This window comes from Solanum verrucosum, unplaced genomic scaffold (assembly GCF_900185275.1).
Source record: "Solanum verrucosum unplaced genomic scaffold, falcon-dt-bn FXZP01000128.1, whole genome shotgun sequence".
Taxonomy (NCBI): domain Eukaryota; kingdom Viridiplantae; phylum Streptophyta; class Magnoliopsida; order Solanales; family Solanaceae; genus Solanum; species Solanum verrucosum.
The window spans coordinates 1-11452 of record NW_026020327.1 but is presented as its reverse complement, the minus strand read 5'-3'; positions in this window follow the sequence as shown (position 1 = coordinate 11452).

Sequence of the window (11452 nt, the reverse complement as noted above, 5' to 3'; positions counted from 1 at the left end):
TAATTAGTATTACTTTGATCTACATTCTGGCTAATTAAATCTTATGATTTAGGCTACAAAGAATACAATTGTTATTTTTGTGAGAAATATAAGGGAATAATATTATTGAATTGTTGTTGTTGTCTACATTATTACATTGAGACCCTATTTATAGACCCTAGAATATAATAGGATTGTATAAACCTATTCCTATTCTAACAATTTTAAAGGACGCAGGGTATTATTATATAGTAGATAGGTTCTATAAGGATTGGTGTACTGGGAAGATACATGAATTGGATGATTTTTATTTTGACTTTGATTTTGCGTTGGATGACTCTGAATTTTTTTGTTTGAAGCAGTTTTTGTTGACTGAGCTTTTCATGTCCAGAGGAAGGAATCTGTCTAAAATTTCAGAATTGAGAAAATGGGTAGGAGACCTCAAATGATTGCCACTTACAATAGTTTGATTGATTTGTATAGAAAGGCTGGTCGCTTCAAAGACGCTGCAGATGTGTTAAATGAGATGTTGAAATCTGATTTTGGACGCTGTAACATTCAACACTATGATCTTTATTTATGGAAGTCATGGCTACTTGAAAAAGATGGAAACTTTACTGAACAAAATGGAGTAAGGAGGAATATTTCATGACACTAAAACATACATCTTCTTGTTTCTTTATGCTAATGCAGGTAAGATTGATAGGGCTCTTCAGTGACACAAAAAGACGAGGAGGACAACATGAAAATATCCAATGTACGTACGCAACCACAAATAATTGCCAACCATATATATATAATATCTATGTATTTGCATGTAGCCTACAAACGCAGCCACAAACGACATTTCTGATGAACAGAAAGCAAGAATATGCAAGAATTCATAACCGTGTGCTATGAACTCAGGTTAGTGCAGTAATGTATCAGCATCGTAGAATTGACTGTAACTGGCAAAGTTAGGTGACAAGGATGTGCTTATGTTATCCTTTTTCTGCAGTGTCTTGTTGACGGAGCAGATGAGTATTTGCAACTTTTGAATGTTCAATGCAAGCACTTAGCAACATTCCACAGGACATGGCATTTTGAATTTGTATTCCTCTTATCAAAACTTGGCAAGTCACGTTAATCTACGACTTTTTGGAAAGTCTTTCTTACTTCTTTGCTTCTTTGCTTCATCAGGAACAAATCCTTTGAATAACATGACGCGAAACAAGTGATTCGCCTCCCATATGCTCCGTCTACTAGCTTTTCTACAGCCAGTTTCCATACCAATATCTACAATAAGAGCTAATCAAGATTGTGTAAGTAAATACATCAGGTGAACACCTAAAATCAGGCAACTCCATTTGCTCCATCAAGAACTTAGCTTTTTTAAAATTCCTAACTCTACAAAGAGCAAATATGAGAGTGTTTAACGCAGTTTTGTCGAGAACATTACACCATTATCCTCTTTACTAGTTTGAAGGTAAAATGTATGTTTAATTTTTATTATTCTCTAGATTTCATTGGTTAGATTATATCGGATATATCTCTTTGTTTGGTTTGATATTGGAAAAAAAAGAATTATAGTTGGTTGGTTTTGTTTGATTTTAACAATAAAAAGTCGAGACCAAAACCATAGGCGTATTCAAGATTTCGATATGATTGGCGCACTATTATGAAAAGGTGAATCTAATCGGTTTGACAACAGGTAAAGATTTAAATTATAGTTCCAACATTGAAATGCTTAATTAATTAAAATGTTAAAAGTGTTATCAATAACCACTTAGAGAGATATTACTAAATTTTAGAAAGAAAAATAAAACAGATAGGTATAAAAGTCAAATTTCTAACCTCTAAGAGGTGCACCCAATCATTGTCGCCTTATATGATACTTCGAGTGTGTGTTCTCACATTTATATTTTATAAAAAATTTTAAAAATATAACACTATTATATATGATTTCAGGAGGGGAGCATGGGTTCACATGAATCCGGTGACCCCCTCCTGCATACGTCTCTGACCAAAACAACCCAACATTCTTAAAAAAATAAAAATTTATACATAGAAGTATTTATAAAAGTATTTACTTTGACACAATAAAATATTTCTTATATTTTTCATAGTTTTTATCTTTTAACATATTATTTCATGATTGAGATTTAGAATTTTGAATTGTCCATAAAAATTATAATCCGTAGATAATAATTATTAATAACTCTAATTAAGCTTAAATCAATACTAATGCTAACAAAAAAAAATTCAATTCAATACTAAAAATGACAATTATGACGAGAGGGAGTTGCTCGGATGGTAAGTACCCCTCACTTCCAACCCGAAGGTTGCGCGTTCGAGTCACCAAGGGTGCAAAAAGGGAGGGGGGGGGGGGGCGCTCTAGGGAGGGTAAAAAAAAAAAAAAATTTATGAAAAAAAAGAAAAAAAAAGACAATAATATTAAATATTGTTTCCTTAATTTTACATTGGTTTAGATAATTAAAATACATAATATAATTTAGTTTTTCTTCAATGTTTAGTAATGTTATTACTACTTATTAAACTTGTTTTTGAATAATTTAGTACTTTTAAATTAGGGAAAATGTACAATTATCCCCCTAGACTATGACTGAAATCCCAGAGACACACCTTAACTAAACTAAGGTCCTATTACCCCTGAACCCATTTTTTAGTAATTTTGTGCACCTTCTTGGCTTACGGGGTATGTCGGGGCGGGGTGCCTCGGGGGTGGGTGGAGGGGGCCTTGCTAATTACAACTTAAGAATACTTAACATTTATTCAAGGATTACAGAACGCGTAGATACTTATTCTGGAAAATGTTTTCCAAAATATATTGGTGTTATAGAAGTGATGACTGTGTTGATAGCAAATCAACTTGTCTTACATTGATTTCAATAAAAAATGGGTATTGATTGTTACTGAAAAAAATGAGGGTGCTGTAGATGACAAACAGACGAAGTAAGTAACCAACCACTTTTCTTGAATAAATCATCTTTTATATATTGATTGTTATTTTTATTGAACTCTCAATGTTTTCTTGTGAATTGCTGCATAGGTTCCTCTGTGTAGTTATTTAGATAATGAAGATAAATATGGTGTTGAAGTTGGTCTAAATGGAATAGAAAAGATATTGAAGCTTGGAGAAGCAAAAACAACGAATAATGGGTGACAATAATGTATATGTTCAGAAGATCATACAAACTAAGGCAATAACAATGACATACTGGCGATCAATACAAACTGTTGATCCTACCGCTGTACCTGTTCCTCCGAGGGGTTCCAATACCCAAATGCAGTGCATGCCAGCAACCTTGACTGCTAAGGATGTTAAGTGTCTCTGCGTCAGGCACGTATGTTATTGAGCAAGAAGATCTCAGAGCTGAGATTAATCGCCTTAAGGATGAACTGGCCCAAGAAAATAAGATGGAATGTGAAGAGCTTCCAGTTAATGGGACATGAAACCATGTATACATCTTCAAACACTTTTTCTTGAGACTTATTCAGTACATTGGGGAGGTGATATTTTGGCCATATATAAATCATGAGATCAGAACTTTTAGTAAAGCATTATTCTAAAGTTGGTGTTGAAAGAACTCCGCTGATAGGAGAGTCACTTCCGTTACAAGAAAAGGCTAGACACCTGAATTTATAAGTTGTGTACTTAGAATATATGATGTTTACGATTTTAATTAGATATCCATTGTTAATGTTATATATGGCTTCCCTTCTACAGTAGCCAATACATCTTGCGCCAGGTTGTTCTTCACTTTCAGTTTTCAAAAAAATAAATCTAAATACACATCGAAGTGTAGTTTGTTGTAGATTTCATTGAGAGCAGAATGTGTTTGATAAATTGATATCCTTTTTCGATCGTGTACACCTAAATCAACTTCTCTTAGAAAGAGTAAAGCTGCAAACAATCTTTGTTTTGGAACGTAGTTATTATCTGACTTAGCATCTTAGCAAGTATCTACTTAAGATGAGATGTTCCTACGTTGTTCTTCTATGTGATATTTATTTGTCTTGTGTTTGAATTATTTTAACCATTGATTAGGTTACATGTGATGTATGACTTCAGCCCTCTGTTTATGTCTTTCCATAGTTATCACATATTTGTTCAATTTCTTCTAATGTGACTCCTTCCTTTCATTAGATTAACAACATCTCTCCTCTATCAATTGCTTAGGGAAAAAGATGATCGTGTTCTGCCTTGCCCATAAAAGGAAATTAATCTATGACCTTAATATGATTGTGAGAATTCTTCGCTTGAATGAGGTGTATAAGGGACAACAGAAATGCTTATGTATGATGACAAATTGGGATTTCAGCAATGTCCTTGATTTCCACAGCTACACGTTCTCCAGAATATTTCTTTCCTCTAACTTTATGAACTGTCTGCACGAGTTTCATTTCCCTCGCATTTCTTAATATTACAATTCATTGATTGGTCCTACATCCAATATTCATATATAACGTCTAATATGCTACCTCTACTGTCACCCCCCGAGCTACCCCCGAGACGTAGACACGGGACCTAGAACCACAAGTGATCCCAAGCTAATCCTACTGGCATGATCATGAGCATACTAAAGATAATCTGAATAATAGAAACTGTGTTGAAGCTATAATCATAAATAAAATGAAAAGATGGGGAATACCCATATACTATAACTGAGATAAATGATAACTGATGAGTTTAATACAAAGAAGATATTAACTCAATACTAAGCTGAATCTAACTATGTTTGAAATAAGTCTCTAAACTGACTAGAATGTTGGGACATGCCCCAACTAGGTCTAGCAAAACTGAAACTAAAAACTAAAAGCGATAAAGATAAACATGTCACTAGTCCTCGAAGAAGGAGGACTCACCACTGATGCTGCTGAACTGAAGATCGAGAATCGATCGAAGCGTGATCTGGATGCTGAGAACTTGAACCTACATCACGAGAAGATGTAGTGCATGTATGCGTCAGTACTTGAAATGTACTGAGCATGTAGGATAGAGTAAAGCTGAAATAACATATAATTGAACAAAGCAATAAAGCAATGAAATAATCTGAACATAATATAGATACTGAAAATACTGAATACTGAGCTAACTAATGCAATGACTAAATATATAACATGATGAGACTGAATACTGATTGTACTGAATTATGGTCAATACAATAGAGTCTGACTGAACTGTGGGAGCTACTAATAACCTACATAAAACCACATGAGCTAAATGTGGAGTCCGATGTATACGCCGCATCGAGAGGACCCAATATACCCTGCCAAAGGTATAGATGCATGCTGGCGTGATCACTAAACTGATGTTGCCCACATAGGGGACTTACACCTACGTGGCTCGTAGTTTTGGGACTATATGGGTATGCTGAACCCTAGTCCAACTCGGTATTATGCTACTCCCAATGAATTAAATGGTTAACTGGTTATGACTGAATTTCTGCAAATACGGGATAGCTCAAAACTAAACATGCAAACTGAAAATGCAATAATTAAACTGATATTGATGCATTAATAACTGAGGCATGTATAACTGAATAACTGAGATATCTGACCTAGTATGTGTAATCCAATGACTAAATAAATACATAGCTAGGGTTCTGAAATTCATGCGATAAACGATGTAATAACATGATAATCTGATTTGGAACATTTAAATAACTAATTCATGATGATCTGTTAAAATTCTAGAAACCCTAGGTCTGTTCATAATCATGGAATCAAGAATCTGACTGAATTCTAGAGACCTAATGGGCGAAAGGAACCCACTAGTGAAATCCCACATACCTGGTGACGAATTCCACGGAGAAATCTTTTGATTTCGGGGCTGGAACTGATAGAACCTTGCTGCGTTCTTGAACTAGGGTTCTTGACCCTTTTCTCCGCTCTTGATTCTAATTTTCTAAGTTTTGATTAATGATTTTGAGTAAGGTAAGTTCTAGTTATGTTTCTAGGCTTAAACTGACTAAAACCTCATGATTTGGGTCTAAACGACGTATCTTAGGGGTCCAACGAAATAGGAAAAGACCAAAAGACCTTTGACTTAATTGTTGTCGGAGTGACCGAAGGATTGGACTGACGGACAGTTGGTCAAGCGACGGTCCGTCGATTGGAGTCGTCGGTCGAGTCTACCCGACAAGGCTTCACTAAAACAAGCATAACATTTTACTCGAAGGTCGGATTTTAGCAAATATGGTGGTGTTGGAAAGATGATTCAATTATATATCATATCATAGGTCGTGGGATACACAATTCCTTTTGTGCTAAGAGTTGTGACTATTTGAAGTTGACCCACTCAACAATTTTCATCTAACTGGCTGCTGACCCTAACCTACGGTCAGACCTACGGACCATGCATCGAATGACGATCCATGCTGGTCAATCGTCAATCGGGACTGAAGCTGGGCTTTAGGGGTATCGATCCACGGACACGAACCACGGTCCGTGACCTGACCTACGGACCGTAAGTCCGGTCGTGGGTCAACACTTGGCCGAATTTCTGGCGGAGTTCTGGGGAGGTTGCTGACACGAACCACGAACCTGCAGGACGGACCGGACCCACGGTCCATGGATGTTGCCCGTGAGTGCCACCTGCAACACCAAAAATCTACAATCTGGTCTATTTTCGGATACGGGGTGTTACATGATCTCCCTCTTGGGACCATTCGTCCTCGAATGAAGACTAAACTAGTTGAAATGGAGGGAGAGGGCTGTAATCCCTATTACTAAACACTGAGAACTGAATTTCTGACTGAATTGAGTTCCAAGAACATGCAAATACGCTGAAAATGCAAGTACAAACTGAAGGAACATGATTCTAAGACTGAATTTACGCATGAATGACTGAAAAACTGAAGAGGAACTATTACCTCAAGTTGGAGGGGAATCGGAAGGAAAAAGGTGAGGATACTTGGCTTTCATGGCCACCTCTGCTTCCCAAATAGCTCCCTCTACAGACTGACTCCTCCACCAACTGAAGTGACTTCTTTGTTTCTCAACCTTCTAACTTGACGATCGAGAATCTCAACTGGTACATCCTCATAATAAAGGCTATCTTTTACAACCATAGTCTCTAATGGCACTACAAATGCTGGATCACCCACACACTTCTTCAAAAGTGAAATGTGAAAGACTGGATGCACTGCTGCTAAATCTGCTGGCAACTCTAACTCATAAGCCACTTTACCAATCCTTTTCAAGATTCGGTAAGGGCCTACATATCTGGGACTGAGCTTCCCTTTCTTGCCAAATCTCATCACCCCCTTCATGGGTGACACTTTCAGGAAAACCCAATCATCAACTTGGAACTCTAGTTCCCTTTTTCTCACATCTGCATAAGACTTCTAACGACTCTGGGCAGTCTTAAGTCTATCTTTAATGAATTTCACTTTCTCCATAGCATCAAGGACGGAATCTGGTCCTATCAAGGATGTTTCACCTACTTCAAACCAACCAACTGGAGATCTACATATACGCCCATACAAAGCCTCATAAGGGGCCATCTGAATGCTGGAATGGTAATTATTATTGTAGGCGAACTCAATAAGAGGAATGTGATCATCCCAACTAACCTTGAAGTTGATCGCACAAGCTCTCAACATGTCCTCTAAGGTCTGAATGGTACGCTCTGCCTGACCATCCGTTTGTGGATGAAATGCTATGCTAAGGTTAACCTGAGTACCAAGACCCTTCTGAAATGACTTCTAGAAATGAGAGGTAAACTGAGGACCTCTATCTAAGATGATAGACAAAAGAACCCCGTGTAACCTCACAATCTCATTAATGTAAAGCTTGGCATAATCCTCCGCCGAGTCTGTAGTCTTGACCGCCAAAAAGCGAGAAGACTTAGTAACCCTATCAACAATCACCCAAATGGAGTCATGTTGTCTGCGAGTACGAGGTAAACTTGTGATGAAGTCCATGTTGATCACTTCCCACTTCCAAGTAGGAATGTCAATCTCTTGAGTCATACCTCCTGGTTTCTGACGTTCTACCTTGACTTGCTGGCAATTGGGGCACTTAGCCACAAAGTCTGCTATATCTCTTTTCATACCATTCCACCAATAGACTTCCCGTAGATCGCGGTACATCTTAGTTGCACCTGGATGAATAAAATATCTGGAATTATGGGCCTCTGCAAGAATATGTTGTCTCAATTCACCCACATTAGGAACACACAATCACCCTGATAGCGAAGTACACCATCTCCCTCTTGGGAGAAGACCTCCACTCTCTGATTGTGGACTGCACCCTTAAGCTCAAGCAAGATTGGATCACTGTCTTGCTTTTCTTTAACCTCTACTACTAAGGAAGATTCTGCCCCATTCTGAACCGTTACACCACCATCTGATATGCTCATAAGACGAACTCCTAGGCGAGCAAGTCTGTGAACATCCTTTGCTAGCTCTTTTCTTTCTTCCTCAACATGTGCTACACTACCCATAGTGTAACGACTCGAGAGCACCCCCTAGTCGTTGCCGGCATATTCGATCTCTAAGAGGTCTTATACAAGCCCTTAGCATTCATCATAGCATGCATCATAGAATAAAACGCGGAAAATTTTAAAAACTTTTACTTTGTAAGTTCAACTTTACTTCATAAATGAAAATATAATCTAACTTCATCACAATATACCATCTAGACATAGAAGTATCGAAAATGGGACTTAGCCCTTACATCAATAAGAAGTCTAGAAATAGGAAAGTACAACATTGTCTTTCAACATAAGCAAAGAACTAAACATAGAAGCTAGATCATAGGGTCTTGTCCTCGGACTTGAGGACTCACCAACTTGGGAAAGCAACTCCAAGTGTCTTGAGAAGTAAGCTTGAATCCTCAACGGCCCGAACCTAAATGTTTTGGGAAGAAAAAAAGAGACAAAATGGGTTAGTACAACACACGTACTAAGTATGGCTACTATGCATAAAAAAAAACCATTGAACCATGCATAAAAGGACATTTTAATCAAAACATGCTTTTTTTGCCAAGTAAACCCAATGTGCACACAAATTAAGTATCATAGTCCAAACCAACATAATATCATCCCAACATGTAGACAACCCAAGTAATACTAGTACAATGCAAGGAATAGAATCCCATAACCCTATTCAAAGCCAAGTATCACATTAAGCAACCTACTTCATGCATACATACATAATATCATACTTCATCATAACTCACCATATTCATAATGATCATACATAACATAACTTTAACATACATAAGTCATAATAATCATAATCATAAGTGAACACTACTACAACCATCTCTTAGGATCCCACAAGTACAATGTGCAAGAGAAGTCTCATACCCTCCCTTACACCATGAAGAAACCCTTAAGAAAGCCCTAGTAAAAGTTCACACCTTTCATACCTTCATTTAGTTTTACATTAGGGAGATATTGCCATAACCGACATAGACCATGAGAGATACATGGAATCCGGTGTTCTACTCCCACACCGAAAAGAGAGAGTTAACACTTGCCTAAGGTGTAACCATTTGTACATAGCTCTCTAGGTGGATCCACTAAGCTAGAGTCCTATGTGGGCACATAGTTAAGGGTCAAGGAGATTGCTTCTAGAAATCCTAACTTATTAAACGTGGGGATTTCCATCTCATGAGACAACACATACCGTGGGTAGTCCGGACTTGCTAAACGTGAGGAAACCCATGTGGGGAGCCGGACTTACTAAATGTGAGACCCCCATCTCATTTACATGCCCTTTCAGTGCTAAGCATCTAATTCCCTTTTGAAATCATCTTTAGTCATCACATAAGTTCACATTAGCCTTTACTAGACTTTATGAAAACATCTTACCATAATAGCTCATATGTGTTCATAAGTAAGTAACAATCCTTTCACTTTTAGAAACACTTAGCAAGTGAGTAACCCTTTCACTTCACATTACACTATAATCATGAGAACTACCTTTCAATCATATAACACTTAGCAAGTGAGTAACCCTTTCACTTCACATTACACTATAATCATGAGAACTACCTTTCAATCATATAGCAATCATACCATAACATACATACATATTTCATAGCTAATTCAAGTGTAGAGGGTTAAGGATGAGGAAACTAGGTCATCAACACCACAACAACACATTAGGTATAGCATCATTACAATCTAAGTAATTCACCTTCCATACTTGAGTTCAAAGAAGAACCAACCTTTATACCTTCTTGCCCTTCCTAGGACATTCATACTTCAATCACCAATCAGTTCATAACCAATACATAATACAAGGTAATTCATGAAATAATAACATCATCAACATCAATATAATCAATTAACATATTCCCTTCATAGCCTTCAAGGCTTCATTCAAAGATTCAATCCTAATTTCATAGAAATTATACATAACCTAGGGTAGAATCATCATACAAACATGAATTATATAACATCACCTTCAATTCCTAGCCTTCAATCAATATCCAACATAAACTGGGGTTAGAATTAGGAAAAGAAGGAGAAATATGAGTCTCATGGGGAATTCTTCAAGAAACCACAAATATAACATAAATTCATTCATAATTATTCATATAACATCATTCATAGTCAGTTTATAACATCAATTTCACTTTAGAAAGAAGACCCATGTTTTTGGATTGAAATCCTAGAAATTGGAGATTTTGAAATTCATCTTGAAGGGGCCTCTTGGGGAAAGGAATCCCAAAAGTGATAAGCAACCATACCTTAGTTAATTCCTTGAGAACTGATGGGGAAAAATCGAAACCTTGCTACCCTAGATGAACCTTGGTCTTCTTCTTCAATGGGATTCTTAGTTGAGAAAGTTTTTGAGATAGAATGAGTTTGACTTGTGAGTTTAGTTGTGTGAGTTAAAGTCTTAAGGTTAGGGTCTTATAATTAGGCTTAGAATGGTAATTAGTTAACTAACCACCCTTCTTAATCCTTGATTAAATAACTAACTAAAACTAAGACCCCTAAACTAAAAACTAAAAATTTAAAAACTGCCAGGACTTATGACCTTCCACCTACGGACCGTAGGTGGAGTTACGGACCGTGCTGGTCATCCGTCGTTTGGTACTGAGGCTCCCTTTTGGGGGGTCAAGTCTCCCACGACTAAGTATGGGCTCACGGCCATGACTTACGGTCCGTCGACCAGTCTACAGGTCGTGAGTCTTGGTCTCGTCGTTTGCTGCAGTTTTGACAGCTTTTGGGTCCATGTTTGGGTCCTCCTCAAGGAGGGGTCGTACCTGGACGTTTTGACCCTATGAACATAACTTACCTAATTTAAACTTTTTTTACAAGACTATACCATTATACGACACTCCCAAACCTGCCCAAAACCTAAGGACACACTAGAACACATTTTTCTCTAGTTTCCGGACGTCGTGGTCGTTTCTTGACGTTTAGACTTTTGCTCTTCCAAACCAAGTCAATTACATTAGTTTAGATTTATAAACATCATTTTGACTTTTTTTAAGTCATTATTCAAAA